The 16449-nt window shown below is 40.3% G+C and overlaps 1 protein-coding gene across 6 annotated transcripts in view; it reads right to left on the minus strand.

The window, feature by feature from the left end:
* Positions 1-16143, minus strand: part of DLC1 (DLC1 Rho GTPase activating protein) — a 357215-nt gene extending 341072 nt beyond the window's left edge. For 4 of the 6 annotated variants that reach the window (XR_009757974.1, XM_061585380.1, XM_061585379.1 and 1 more), the window contains exon 1: positions 14876-15381. The gene's annotated coding sequence lies outside the window, so the exon portion shown is untranslated. Of the gene's footprint in view, positions 1-14875; positions 15382-15930 lie in introns of those variants that run through there. The other 2 variants (XM_061585377.1, XM_061585378.1) reach the window with 2 other exon arrangements.
* Positions 16144-16449: the final 306 nt, after the last annotated feature.

The following is a 16449-nucleotide window of genomic DNA, read 5'->3' on the forward strand; positions in this document are numbered from 1 at the left end:
CTGCAATTACTCATGTGTGAAGTGGAACATACATAGTTCAAGCCAATACTAATCATGCCAGAGTAGCAAAACACTTCCCACTTAGGGACTTCCCTAGCATGGGCAACATCAGCTTTAATTACATGTGCCCACAGGGTATACATGTGAAGGTGTGTCTATGTGTCTTGGGTTCCTAGTTGTAACCACATCACAAGGATAACATGCAAAGGAGACCTATGAGTGCTTATGGTTTGAGTCCTACCTTCTCATCTTCCTATGCTTCCAATGAGCCTCATATGATAAGATGATTTGTGCCAAGTTTCTGAGTCATTAGAACAAGCTGCTGTACAGCCTCTCCCAACTGACCTTATTATGGAATTTATGACCACACTGGCTATTATTCAGAATCATGTAGGCATGGGAAACAAACAACACAATGTTGTAGAAAGAACAAGGAAGGAAAGGAAAGGCAACTTTGGGGAGAGAGAGAATTTAGACCACAGAAGGAGCAGGGGAGATGCTTAATCCTTGCACTACTGTTTCTCTGTTCTAAATCACCCCTATGTAGCTTTCATCCCACTCACAGTTCAAGACACATGCTTACTCATTTTCCACCAATTTTTTTGCGTACCCCAGCATTTCTCTTTCCATTCCTTCGTTTCTTCCTTAAAAAATGCCAATAGAGCTCTGTTACATATATTTGTATGTAACACGTGGTTAGCATTTAAGAGCGGGAACTGTGATCCAGCCCATTCAAATCTTCCCTTTCTCTTCATGTCTTTATGCCAGCTGTTCAGCTGCATCTCCTTGTTTGCAATATGGTGATATTACTACTGGCCTACCTTACAAGATTCTTGTAATGATCAATGGAATGATAAATGGAATGATAAATCAATGGAATGATAAATGTGCATCACTCTAAAAACTATAAGTGTGGGGGATGTATGTGATTGTGGGTATCTATCTATCTATCTATCTATCTATCTATCTATCTATCTATCTATCTATCTATCTATCTATCTATCTATCTATCTATCTATCTATCTATCTATCTATCTATCTATCTATCTATCTATCTATCTATCCATCCCAGACATGTATATGAAAGTCCTTCAATGCATTTATCTGTAAAAACAGATGATATATAGATACACAGATTATATCTATACCTTATATTTTGTTTTGAACTCATGAGTCGTTAGGCAACAGGGGACCTCCTTTATTAAATAACAGCAACGACAAAAGAGGAAACTTTCTGGGTTGTAACATATTACAGGTTCAAGGAACAGCCACTTCTCTTTTTCACTCCCTACATAGGAACTGTCAACACTTAGCATGCATCTGCTTATTGATTTCAGCAATAAAGAAGATTAACTATTGAGTTTGTTCTGGGTCATTTCAGTCTACCAAGGGAAGCTCCAATTGCACACCCAGACCACAAGGCTGCCCTGACAAATCACATGCCTGAGGATATAAAAGTAGGCAGCCTGAAAGAATTGCAGAATTATGACTGTACAACTGAACCTCAGTAAATTACGCTTTGACAAAGTGACTTTCACAATGGAGCAGCATTTTGTTCAGAGGCCTTAACCTCCCTTTTAAGTCTAGCCTGTTCCCATTTCACAATCACATATTCCATGTCTGCAGAGCTGAAGAAGAGAACCTATATTTCAAAGGGTTAACAGAATTCACTGCCTATTGCATGAGGAAGAGGAAGATGTAATGAAGCCTTCTCTCAAAAAAACCAAACAGAGAAAAAACCTGATATAAATGAATGGGGATGATCAAATCTCTCATATTTGATTTCTCTCAGTTTCTCAATATTCCAGTCTTCAGAGCAACTTCAATTTGTGATTTTTTTAAAAAAAGTCCACATGAACATCCTTATATATTTTCCTGCACATTACTTCTAGTTGTGAATGTAATTTGTTTTAAACTGTTTTTATTATTGCATTTTACATTGCTGTAACCCACCCTAGGACCTTCTGGTGCAATGTGTTTAATAAATTTAACAGCAGCATCAACAATAATCAATAAGAGTCATTTCTCCTAATACGCACATTTTAATGTATTTTACTAATATAAATACATTGCAAATAATTCCCCCTAATATAGTACAGTTTTGAATGTTATTTTAACTAGTATATATATATTGGTGTGTACTTTCCCCTAATATACACACTTTTGTATTTATTTACTTAAATAAATAAAATAAAATAAATATACACACTTCTGTAAGCATTTTTGGGTTGGAGAACTGTGTTGCAACAATGGAGACATGAATTTTGAAGAATAGCTGTGTTTCTGTTCGGGTATGTGTTTGGAAGGTTTGAATTTGGTAGGTTTGCATTAAAATGTGAATGGAACATTTTTCTTTCCTTGTGCCTAGTAGTGAGGAACAAGTTTTCATGTTCCAGGTCTCTGGAAACAGGGTGATGCAGTGGATAGAGTACTGGACTAAAAATGAAACTACATAGGATCCCACTGAGAATTGCAACTCTGTGTAGAGATCTGACCTTTCCCTCTACAACATGCAGTGTAGCTTATGGCATGTCTTGCAACACATATCATCACCTTCATGATACTGTATTCAGGGCAGGTGGGCATTAAGACACAAGGTAAGTCATACAGAAGGGGAGGGGATTTGAATCAGGACTGCCATTTTGTGGGGCACCCCATTTTCCTTATAATATTATACAGCCAAGAGAGTGGCTGTATACTATACCCAGCGTGGTTTTTCACATTCCGCAATATTAAATTGAAAATACCCCCCATTCCATTCTGATGCTTCCCATAAGCTCATTTCAAAACAAAACCTTACGAAACTTATAGTTCTGAACTCAGAAACGCTTGTTTAACAACCCTCTCAATTTTCATGGCAATACACAAAACAGAATAGAGCAGAGCTTGGAAAAGTTACTGTTTTGAACTATAACTCCCATCAGCCCCAGCCAGCATGGCCACTGGATTGGGCTGATGGGAGTTGTAGTTCAAAAAAGTAACTTTTCCAAGCTCTGGAATAGAGGCACATGTTACCAAATTTGTCCAAGCTACACAGGAAGTGAATTGGACTGTGAAAGACCAACCCAAATGGTGTTTGCATTTTGACCAATTTGTAGGGCAGTCCAATATCTCAGAGAGGAGGTCAGGTCTCCTGCTCCCCTGGTGCATTCACTATAGCTGCCCAATTTCCCTGCTTTTTAAAGTTTGATAGAAATAGCTGTGGGCTATAGGTACGTTCTTAAACTGCAAGGTTTTTTGCCTATTAGTGAATTATAGTTCCATTTTTGGTTCAATAGTATGTGTCAACCCATGTCACACCAGCTCTCTCAGTGGTGTCACTAGGAGGATGTGGGGGGTGCGGACCACACCGGGTGACACCATCCAAGGGGGTGACACCCAGAGCCGCCCCACCCCTAGGCACCAGGAAGCAGTACCCCCCACAATCACTACTGCTCCCCAACAGATTTTAACCTCTGGGCAGGACAATAGAGGGAGAGACACTCCTTCACCTATTTAGGTCCCAAGTCTTTCAAGGCGTTGCAAGTCATCAGCAGCACTCTAAATTTGGGGATGCATGCTGGCAGCCAATGCAACACTTCTATAACCACTGATAGGACTGGCTGATCTGTTTAACATTTTGCACTAGCTACAACTTCTGAGTAGCTTTCAAGGACAATTTGCTACTTGCAGCACCATCTGTACATGTACTTTGGCCCTGGGGTCAAGCACTCGCTCTTTCATAAAGCTAGGGACAAATCTCAGTGTTTCAGTCTAATCCACCACACATGATTTTGTAAGGATTAAAAGGGAAACTGCAGGTGTACTGGAGTGTGACCATTTAAATAGTACTTTTAACATCTACTAGGCAAAGAGAGGTACCATCTAAAATACTGTTGTTTTCTTTTACTATTATAAACTGAGCTTATGCTTCCAAAGAGATGGCTTCATTCATTCAAACATTTACCAACTACTGAACCCTTGCTAAATGCTGCAATAAATAATTAAGGTTAAATAGTTTCACACTCAGAGTGTCCATCAAGGAAATTTCATTCAGCCCACTGCATAAACAAGCCAGCCAGCCAGACAACAGTAGCATGGTTCATTTTATTACATGCAGACAGGAAATATAAGGTAAGACAGGATAAATAATTCCCTAGAGACTGACAGCGTGCCGGTGTCAAGTTTAAGGAGAAATTCTGGAAGCTTTGGTTCTGAAGTGACATACCACACAGTGTTCATCATTCAGGCATGCCCATGTGGTCAAAGTTCAAGAAAAGGAGTGTGCCAAATGCCAGAATTTTAAAAGGTGAAATGTGTTATTCCTATTTCTATTAAATACATATATTTATATGCCTCTCTGTGTGTAAGAGATATCATTTTTCATTCTTAGATGTAGAGCTTTTGATTTCACTGTAATGCATTTATGTGATATTACAATAGCTTGCTTTTCTAGGGACCCAAGTGACTTCTGTGGCTATGAGTGTTTTCTACCAATTCTGGCTGGTACACCAGCTGCAATCATTCCTGGACCGCAATATTCTGACCACAGTGCTCAGGTATTCTGACCATGTACTGGCAACCTCAGGACTATAACCTGCTTTATGTGGGGCGGCTCTTATATCTGGTCTGGAAGTTACAGCTAGTTAGGAATGCAGCTGCTAGATTGCTCACAGGAGCAGGCTACTGCCAATGTGTTATTCCCTTGCTGAGAAGAGTTGCACTAGTTGCCAGCTTGCTATTGGGTGCGTTTTGTGTTAAATCACAAAGTCCTAAACAACTTGGGCCCAAGTATTGGAAGTGCAACAGCAGGTTATCATTCAGTTTGTAACCTAAGGGTTAAGTTATGACCAAGTTAGCCAACCAAGAGGGGGGTTGGCAGCAGCAGTGGAGGTGTTGCTTAGCAATCAGTCAGAGTGGCATGATCTTTGCTGAAGTAACACATGCTCTGATAGGCTGTGTAGTTCTAAGTGAGTTTCTTCCCAGTACATTTTAGTTGTATGTCTCCCTGCTCTGTAACAAGGCCTGAACCATGAATGACAAAACCTCTTTTTTAAATTTTTCCTCAATCGATACACTGTTTTTGTTTAGTTTATCCAGTAAAGTATTACCAGAAGCTTTTCTCTCTGGACTTCATCTGTTTTATATAAGTGACTCAGCTAACACAAAATACCTTAAGGACTGTCTGATCCCTTATGCTGAGTCCCTGAGATTCTCTGTTGGGGCACTTCTTGTAGTTCTCCACACCCCTGGGGGACAGCATCTATTAGGGACTGAGCCTTTTGTATGGCGGGCCTTGCCCTATGGAACACCCTATCAATCCAGGTTTGGCAGGAATCACTCAGACAGGCCTTTTACCAACCAGCAATTATTGATGTTTTTACTGTTTTTACAGATGTTTTTATTGTTCTTACTGTAATTCTGCATGGTGTACACCACCTCATATTTTTATGAAACTGTGGTTTATAAACATGTTTATAAAGTGCCGTTTTAAATAAAATAAATAAATACATAAAATTAGGTGGATGGTAAAAAGATTAAACTGGAGAATAATATTTGATTTAAAAAATAGAATTGGTTAAGGGAGCAATATTATGTTTCACAGGAGGGTAGCTGAGGGGCCACAGGATCCCATGGAATTGCTCCTGCACCAGTAGAGAGGAAGACCTGCGGTGGGATGGTACGTCACCTGCCAGAAGACCACTCCATGGGTTGGTGGAAAGGTCTGCTGCTATTACTGTTCTACTGGTAGCGGGAGACATCTCAGGAAGGCCATGGTTCTGTAGCATCCTAAGTCCCCTCATTCCCCTAAAACATCTCCAAGCAGGTGCCAAAACTATACTGGCCCTGGAGATGGTAAAGTGAATTCCTTCCCATTTGTGGGCTAAAAGTGGGGAGGGGCTGGGTACACATGTACAAGCCTTGCCCCAGCATCTCCGCATGTACCGAGTAAACATACTTATAATCCTACTCTCAGTGAGAGAGTACTTTTATTGGCCCTCCACATGACCTGTTTATTGAACATTCATCCTGATTTGCTTGAACCAAGCTTACGTGGAAGTTAATGTGTTAAAGATTATGTGACAATGAGCATTCATCCTGCATCCATTCTGATTTGCTTGCAGGGTGTTTATAAGGCTTCCTATTAGTCATTCATTCATCCCACACTTTTCAATGCATTTCCCCTAATTTTCCAAACTGCAAAAAGTCTGATTCTTTTTAAAAGTGGATTTGCTGCCCTAAGGCAGCAGAGGGTTTTAATCAATTTTAACGGTGCAAACCTAAAGTTCTGGTATGTGCTTGAATCGCTCCTGTAAAATAGTGACAGTATAAATATAAAAGTACTGCCTTCAAGTCAATTCTGACTTATGGCGACCCTATGAATAGGGTTTTCATGGTAAGTGATATTCAGAGGTGGTTTTACCATTGCCTTCACTGAGGCTGAGAGGCAGGGACTGGCCCAAGGTCACCCAGTGAGCTTCATGGCTGTGTGGGGATTTGAACCCTGGTCTCCCAGGTCGTAGTCTAACACTCTAACTACCATACCACACTGGCTCTGTGATGGTATAGAGGCACTTTAAATCTTTCCACTGTATTTAAAGGACTATAACGTTTGTGTTTTCTAATGTAAGAGTTGCCAGAAATGTGCTTCTTGTACTAAAATTTATGTATTTCATGAGTATTTTAGGATGTTTTTATTCTTTTTATATGTTTTCAATGTTGTAAGTCGTTTTGAGTTTCTTTCTGGAAAAAAAGCAAATAATAATAATGGATTGCCTTCAAGTCGATTCCGACTTATGGGCGACCCTATGAATAGGGTTTTCATGGTAAGTGGTATTCAGAGGGGGTTTACCATTGCCTTCCTCTGAGGCTGAGAGGCAGTGACTGGCCCAAGGTCACCCAGTGAGCTTCATGGCTGTGTGGGGATTTGAACCCTGTTCTCCCAGGTCGTAGTCCAACACGGGTGCAAAACAACAACTTTTATTGTATTGAACGCCTCTCTCGATACGAACCTACCCGTTCACACGTTCAACATCAAAGGCCCTCCTCCAAGTTCCGACCCATAGAGAGGCTCGGAGGGTTGTAACAAGATCTACGGCCTTTTCAGTGGTGGCCCCCGAATTATGGAACAGTCTCCCCGACGAGGTACCCCTGGCGCCTACACTTCTATCTTTCCGGCGCCAGGTCAAAACCTTTTTATTTTCCCAGGCATTTTAATATATTTTATTAGCTTTTAATATGTACCAGATTGTTTAATTGTTTAATATGTTTGCCTTTTAGTGTTTTTTATGTGATTTTATTGTATTTTACTTACTGTTGTGCACCGCCCAGAGAGCCTTCTGGCTGTGGGCGGTATAAAAAATGAAAAAAATAAAATAAATAAAATAATAAATATTTAACCAGTATCTGTAGGAGCCCAACTATCAGCAAAGTTGATTCTGTACATGCATGTTCATTTGAATTTCCATCTATGCAGAAGCACATAGAATTACTTAGTCAATGTATTTTAAAAAATACTAAACTATAATCTAATGATAAAAGCTTGCACCTGCATGCTGCTGAAATCAATTTACTTGTGCCCACTTCCAACATCTGTACAATGTGGTCTTGTGATGCACTAAGGAACTGTACGATTGCTGACAACTGTTGTCATCACCAAGTACCTGTGTTGACTTGGTGTTGAAAATGGTTCCACTGGTAGCATAGGTGGAAGAGAAGTGTACTACACATTACAGAAAATATTATTGACATTTGACTCTCAAATATTTCCACTGCATGTTTTCCAAACAGGACAAAAATGTATTCACAGCATTTACACTAGCAGCTAAACCTTTTAAGACACCATTCTGAAACAACTGAAAACAGTTGTTTCTGCTGAAAACAGTTGCCAAACTGGACTTGGCTGCTTAGTAGAGATGAGGTTTAAGCTAACATTTCCAGTAAAGAATGCCAGAATTTCCTATTTTCATGCAGGTGAAGAAATGCTGACACTTGGGAACTTTGTAAAATGGAATGCCAGTAAGAGAGGAAATAGTTGATGGAAAACATTTACATGAAATTAGCCTTTCAAATATTTCTGCTACAAATAAGGCTGCGATTCCCCATCTCTCTAAGTCTATAACAATGGTAGTCAATTTGTTCCTAGTGCTACCAGTGTCCAGACCCCTGTACTACAGCCACAGTCCTGGTTAGGATGTATGTAATGTAATGTTATCCCTGTCTGCATCTGTGTTGGAACTGCTTTTAAATATGTTTTTAACCTTTAAAAAAAAAAAAAAAGTTTTTAACCTTTTTTTAAAAAATATGTTTTTAACCTTTTTTTAAAAGATGTCTTGAACTTTTTTTTAAGAAATGTTTTTAAAGATGTTTTGTTTTAATGTATTTTAAAGTCTGTTTTTATGTTGTTTTAAAGTGTTTTTAGTGCTTTAGTTTGCTGCCCTGGGCTCCTGCTGGGAGGAAAGGCAGGATATAAATCAAATGATAAATAAATAAATAATGCTAAGGCATAGTTTAGTGTTATGTGCATGAGCCTGTTCCCCCTGTCTGGGTTGGGTCATGAGCTGAGGCCTGGAATGAGCCAGGAGCTGGAAGCCAGGTACCGTGGGAGCAGTCAGTAGTGAGGACTGAAGGGTAAGTCAGAACCACAGATCAGTCAGGAGGAAAGCTATCCAACAGTCAAGAAATCAAGAATATTGGAACATGTCAAAACTCAGGAAGGCCTTGTTCAAGCAAAGCTCAGCTGGAACAAGAAGCTTTCCTACACTAATTGCTCTCCTGGAGGATCTGGGTGGAGGGTCTGAAAGTACAGTAGGGCCCCACTCATACAGCGGGTTACGTTCCAGACCCCCACCTAAAGGCGAAACCCTCCTAAAAGCAGAACTCATTCAATAGAATGGTGCCTGACACCTGAAAAATACCATAAAAGCGTAACAAGAGCCGTATGACTGGGGCCTTATTCTAATTGAAAGCCGCTGTATTAGTGGAATGCCGCAAAGCAAGCCACCGAAAAGCAGGACCCTACTATATTTCACTGAGTAGATGCATTTCAATGATTCACCACACAGGGGAACACATAAATCCAACAGCATCTGACACTCCTCCCTCCTTTTCTCCAGTGTAGCAGTGAGGAGACTGGAAGTTCTGGTTCCATTCTTGTCTGAACTGGAAATTCTGGTACTTTAGTTATAGTTTATCCCAGCCTTTCCCAACCATTGGGTCCCCAGATGTCCCCATCAGCCCCAGCCAGCATGGCAAATGGTCAGGAATGATGGGAATTGTAGTCCAGCAACATCTAGAGACCCAAAGGTTGGGAAAGGCTGGTTTATCCAAATAAGCCAGAATCAGAAAACATGGAGCTATGGCCTGCATATACCATCTTGGCTTATTCAGATAAACCATAGTTGGGCAAACTATTGGACTAAAGAGGAAACTGCAGTTAGTTGAAAATGGAAGCAAATGCTTCCTATCTCCTCTTCTTCGCTGTGCCAGAGGAGGGTGGGGAGGTGGAAATTGCATGAACCTCAGAGTTGTTCACATAGTACTAAACTATGGTTCATGTTACATCTGAAGTTCTATTGGGAAAAAGGGAGAACCTTTCTCATGATCACACATCTTCTCCTAAAGGACTACATGAGTGCTTATTCAGTAGAAAGTAAAACATGAAAATTTAGAAGCTAAAAACATAATCATAGATGAAAGACACATGTAAGAACTATAATTAGCCAGTGATCTCCAAATACTCTCTCTCTCTCTCTCTGTTTGTGTGTGTGTGTGTGTGTGTGTGTGTGTGTGCGTATCCTGAGCAGTGATAATTGACCTGGAAGAGGGATGGTGTTTGTATCCCCTAGAATGACAGAGCTATGATGATGCACTATTTTCCAGGGCTGTGGATTCGGTACGCCAAACCTTCAACTCCGACTCCGACTCTATTTTTCTGCTGTCCGACTCTGACTCCTTCATAAATGGCAAATGTATATTAACTAGTAATAACAAATTTACTGTAGTAAAATGGTGGCACAAGGCATTTCATCACCACCACATGAATCATCAAGCTAGATTGATAGAACATAAAATATATTTATTTGATTAAAATTTCTGAACAAGAAAACTTTCCTAAATTCCTATGAAAGTTTTTATTTTGAAGCCGGAGTCGGAACATTTCTATCGACTCCGACTCCACCCAAAATTGCTTCCGACTCCGACTCCATGTCTCCGACTCCACAGCCTTGCTATTTTCTCACAATAAGGATCATACCAAATGAAGCTGCCTTGCAATAAGTCAAACCTTTGGCCCACCTAACCCAATAATATGTACTCTTAACTGACAGTGACTCTCCAAGGCTGAGTCTTTTCCTGTCCTGCCATCTGAGTTTTTTTTGCTAGAGTATTGAACCAACTGCATGCAAATTATAGAATTACGGAGTTGGAAGGGGGCTTTATTGGCCATTTAATCCAGCCCCTTGCTCAGTGCAGAAAATCTAGAGCTAGAGCATCCCCAAACAGATGGCTGTCCAGCAACTCCCTGAATATGTCCAATTAGGGAGAGCATACAACACCTCTAGGGAACTGGGTTCCAGTATTCAACTACTCTTTGCATTAAGAAGTTTCTCCTAATGTTCAGCTGAGATGTACCACCCTATAACTTATGGCCATTAGATTTAGTCCTGTTCTCGGGGTCACAGAGAATAAGTCTTTCCCTTTCTATGAGAAAGCTCTTCAAGTATTTGAAGAGTGCCATCACCATGTCCCTTCTCAATCTTGTCTTCTCCAGGCTAAACATAGAGAGCCCCTTCAAACATTTCTCATAGGACTTGTTTTCTATATTTATTTATTATCATTATCCTTATCATCCATATCATCATCATTATCATTATTATTATTGCCCACACTTCACCAATAGATCCCAGGGTGGGTTACAAAATCTAAAATAAAAGCCATTAAAACTACATTACATTCACAGGAATAGGGGCATGTCCTGAAAGCATACATCTCAGGTTCTGAAGGCCAGGGTAAAGAGGTGTGTCTTTAACATTTGCCAAAAACTGTATAGCTAAAGTGCCAGACACTGTATAGCTAAAGTGCCACACAAAGTGTAGGGAGGGAATTTCACAATCTTAGTGCCAGCCACAGGAAAAGCTGTCTCCCAGGCCACCAATCCCCAAACGTCTGAGGGTGGTGGAACTACCAAGAAGACTGCCTCTGCTGATCAGCACAGACTGAAATGGATCCAGTGCTGAGGATGCTCTTTGCCTTCATCTGAATCCATTTGTCTATAACCTTCTTCAAGTACAGTGCCCAGAACTGGAACTAGGGCCTGCATATACCATTTTAATATATCCTACAAAGAAAGTTCCCACAATTCAGGCCTGTGCAGAGATAAGGCCAAAATAATTCAGATTTGGGCTCAAGGATATCCAAATTGCACATTCAAAATAAATTACACAAGCTAAGTGCATTGGCTTGCATCCACTAGTTACAATTTCCAATTATGATTTATTTGGCCTACAACATGAAAGAATTATGAAACATGCAAAGAGCAGAATACATGAAGGAAAGGAATGGGAGAGAGGAAAAGGTGCAGTGAATAGGTACAGATGGACACGAGAGAATGAACAGCAATCATAATAGTTCAGCAGAATAGTTTTATACAACTGGAAGGCTCATAAATACAGTCCCATAGGTTCACAATTTAGTTGTGTAAAACTGTAACATGCCCTTAGAGCACAGTGAGCTCATGCATATACAAATACACTTGCTGCTCAGTGAACATAAATCCAAGACCTTACTTTGTCAGGGATTTGGACCAGAAACCTCCTGACTTGCAAGGAAGTGCTCTTACGGTGAGCCATTCAAGGTTGCAGACAGAAGGACAAAAGGAACAGTATTCAGGTCAACACTGAAGCAAATGAGAAAATTCCTGCCCATACCAATCTCTGTGCTCATTGGACTGTCTGAGGTCTGGACAACTTGCAAGCCACCAAGCCAACATAGCCCACAGCCATGTTTTATGTTCTGCCAGAAACTTGATGGCATCTTCCTTCCCAAGCAGCAAAAATGGGCTCGTTAAGCTTCTAGTGGTTCACAACAACACATAGCAGGTAGAGGCTTTTGACTTGGTGGATCACATTGTCCCATCTCAAGCACAGGGACATAGGAAGTTGCCTTATACCAAGTCAGACCATTGAACCATCTAGGTCAGTATTGTCTACACTGATCGGTAGCAGCTCTCCAGGGTTTCAGAGAGGAGATATCCCCAGGCCTGCCTGAAGACCCCAGGGACTGAATCTGGGACCTTCTTCGTGTACGGCAGATACTCTACCACTGAGCTACTGCCCTTACCATTTAAATGGCAGGACCTGAGAACTGGCACAATCTACCAGCAATACAGGGAAGAGTAGAAGTGAAATGGGTACAGAGTTCTACTTACTGCTGAATATGCTACAGAAGACATTGCTTTCTGAGAAACTTCTGAGATTTTTCTTTTTCCCAGGCACCCAGAAAAAGACCACTTTGCAGACTTTTCTCAGACTATTCTCCATTGGTGGCAACTGCCATTCCCCCCTTCCCAGTGCCCTGGCATGACATTACTTCTGGGGCACTGTGGATGCAAAATGGTGTCCAGGCTGCCAACATAGTTGCTGCTGTTGCTACTTGCAGATAAGCAAACAAAAACCCTTAGGAAAAAGAAAGGAGCTGTGCTACTGCCACCACTAACAGTGATCCCCATCCTTGAGAAACTGTTGGGAGAATTTCACCACCTCTTGGAAAAATGCGATAAAGTAATCCCTCCAATTTCTCTGCCCACAAATCAGGTGGAGGATTCTGAGAAGCCTTTTTGTGCAGAGTTGTAGGACCATTTTGTTGTTGTTGTTGAAAACAGCTATAAAGAATGAGGGGTGCCTCATGATGGATATGGTTTTTGAAATTAATTCTGTTATATTAGCTGCCCTGAGAAGACACTGACCTTTAAAATGGCCTAGAAAAGTCTTAAAAAAATAAATAAATTTGAAAAATGAACTGCAAGAGAGGGCACACCAGCACAGACTACTCATAATCTGTGCAGACCATCAGTTCATGGAGGGGAGGCTGAGACTGGGACGGTAGCCCCCCCACACACATAAATTTCACTTTGTGCACTAAGGCTTCATATGTGCACACTGTATCTGTCTAGGCTCTGTCCATGCACTCTATACCTTGGATGAAGGACAAGGAGGACACCCAGAATACAGAACGCATGAAAAGAGCCCATTTGCATCTCTAATGTTTGTACACATGTAGACCGTGTGTACATGGTGCATTCTATACGTGGATGCTGAGGAACGGGGCCCGATGGGGAAATCCTGATTTGTCCTTCCCTGAATTGACTGTACTCTGTTTGTGGTCTTCTGAATGGGACTATGCTCAAACTGGGTAAAATGTAAAGACAAAAGCCAAGCAATCTAAGTTAGAGAAGGAGATACATTTTGGTGCGAAGATTACTGTATGTGCAGATGCAATTCTATGATGCTTGGCTAGATACCCACTAATATCAAAAACACTCAATAGAGTGGAAAAAAGCAAATGCTTCTCCCGTTTTTGCAGTATCAGAGCTCAGGGCCACAGAATAAAGCTGATTAACAGTATATTCTGTCATGCAAAAAAGACAAAAGGACTGCTGCACACACTGCATAATAATGTATAGAGTTCCTCTTCTCGAGAGGTGCTAATGGTCATTTGCCCGAACGGGTCCCACTTATACGCGTGGCTGGGATTTGGAGGGTGGGGGGATGAACCCATCAACTCTAGCCTTAGTGTGCACCCACTATTTGTATGCATCCCCCATAGATTACCCCGAGACAATGCAGCCATTGACCGAAACTGTTGCTCACTCCTGGTCTATGTAGTGGCCTAAAAACTGTCCAGTAACAATACTGTTTGAGAATTCAGTCCTATGAACGTCTTCTCATAAGTGTCTTCTCATACTCTCAGATAAGTATGTAAAGGACTGCAGCCTTAATGACATGTGGAGGGAAACAAATACATTTTCTCCTATACATTTAATGCATAATAGCAAATATGATAAATGAGGGGTGGGGAGATAGGACATGAATGGCATTTTTATCCAAGATCACTGACTTTTCATCTGTGTTTAAAACTTAGTATTATAGTCTAAAGTTTCTTTCAGTAATTCAGCTAACACTAGATGACAGACTAATAATTTACCAATCCAGTATACATAATTAATTATAATTCTTACATGCGATTCCTGTGTGGCTCCTGCTGTGTGCTGTTGGTTTTGTACTGGCTTCATCTAAAAGTCATGATGGAACAACTTTTTGCCATTTGAAAGAACCCAAATGGAATCCTGAATCAAAACTTCAAGCTGCATTATAAGTAGTATTAACTATGTTGCAGTTCTTCCCTCCCTTAAAACAACAACTAGCATATTTCAAGACAAAATAAATTCTTAGATTACATTATTTTTACTTGGTCTCTTCTTTGTTGATGCATCTGATAGCCAACACTTCTCAACTGATACATCTGGTAACTTTGTATCCATCCATTCCCATTACAACTACATTTATATCACAAAATTCTACAGGACCCAGCCCAGGAGAGACACTGTGGATACAAACAGCTAAAAGTGTTCACCAAAGGGAGAAGTGGCGTTTTACCTCAGAGTCCATCTTTCTTACTGATAGTGAAGATAATGAGAACATCTATTCACATTCCTTGATTTTGTAGCCATTGCAAAATACACAAGTCAATACCATGCAAGTGTCATTTGTCTAAACAGATATTTCAGTGTATCATTTGCATTTTACAAAGAAAGCCTTAGATAGCAAGCTTTTACTGCACCTTGCTTTATCTTGCATATATATTAAAAGACACAGCTGACATGCAATAGTCCACTTACTGTGACTTTATTCATCCCAGTTATACTGTTCCAATCTTCAGCGCAGAAAGCTTTACTACAGAGTGCTGGCATTTTGTTAACAGATTCCAGAAAATGTCTGTATATCTCAAATAAGTTTTTAAAAAAGGAAGTTAAAAAAACAAACCTTTCAGGTTTATCTCACACAGCTGGGAAGGTTTAAGTAGTCAAAATTACTTCTCTAAATACTTTGCCTGTGTATGCAAAAAGAGAGGCGGGGGAGGGGGGATACACCCAGAATTCGACTCAACCTCCACTAGCATAAAGTTCAGATTTCATTGCTGAGATCATTGCTCTATTCTCAGCACTTTTTCTCTATATGTGTGATTCTGACCGAAACACATTCTGCAGCTGGAGGGAGCCTTGTCTAAGAGGAATTCTACCAAGCTTTCCCTAGTTACTTCTGCATACTAAATGCAGACTGATGTTTTGTGAGACGGGGCCTCAAAGAACCAGGCCCAGATTGCTTGAAAAGTATTTCCTGCTGTTGAGTAGTAGGCATGTGAAAGTGTGTGTGTGTGACTGAGTGTGTGTGTGTGAGAGAGAGAGAGATGGGGAAGAAAAGCCTGAAACAGTGCACTCAAGAAAACTCTGATTTGAGATATTTAGGATGCTATTCCCTAATTTATGGCAGTTTACAAACACATTAATATGAATGTCCTTGACCTACCCCTCCGTGCCAAATACAAGCACAACTCTGAAAGCATTGCAGATTTTTGTTTCTCTCTCTTGAGCAACAAATGAACAACAGCTAAGAAAGGTGGCTTCAATTAATATATTGCAATGCTTCAAAGGCAGCTTTTCTTTAGTGTATGGAGGAAATAATAACCACACAAGAACTAGGCATGAGGAGAGAAAAAGGGTCAGGATGCATAGATAATACAGCGGCATAAATGATAAACACAAAGTTTTGCCAGTGTGCTTTTTAACTAATGAGAAAGAAGTATGAGAAAAGAATGCCATTGCATATAAAGGCAACTGCAGTATCAATATATAAATATAACACAGTACCTCAATATATAAATATAACACAGTACCTCTATGGAGAGTTCTCCTGTGTGTCAGAGATTCAGGACTGTGAAAGCATGAGGATAGACTCTATCTTGATCATATTAGAACTTAGCTGACATAAAACACTTGTAACTATGCTTTTTCAGTCTGACAGGGTGCCTGAATCATATCTCTGGAGCAGCCCACAGCATCTACATCCTCCATTCTATACAGATTTGGTGAAGCTATCTGCTGTTTATCTTTCTGCTTTCTTCTGCCTCCTCTGAATGATTTCCTCTTAGTTGCTCCAGCCTGGGAACTTGGATTGCCATTTGGTTTTGATTAAAACCAGACAGACAGCTCTGTAAAAATTTGAGAGTAAGCTAATGGAAAACACTGGCATGGCTTTAATTATAGTATCAATTAATAATAAATGTTAACTATTCACATAACAAATGCTATCACAACTCTTGTGGTAATTTTTTAGGAGAAGAATAACGTGTGTTATTTTTTTCACTTATAGACCTGCTTTAAAAAAAAAAACCCTACAGTAACAGGAATCAAAG

This window comes from Rhineura floridana, chromosome 9 (genome assembly GCF_030035675.1).
Source record: "Rhineura floridana isolate rRhiFlo1 chromosome 9, rRhiFlo1.hap2, whole genome shotgun sequence".
In the NCBI taxonomy this organism is placed as follows: domain Eukaryota; kingdom Metazoa; phylum Chordata; class Lepidosauria; order Squamata; family Rhineuridae; genus Rhineura; species Rhineura floridana.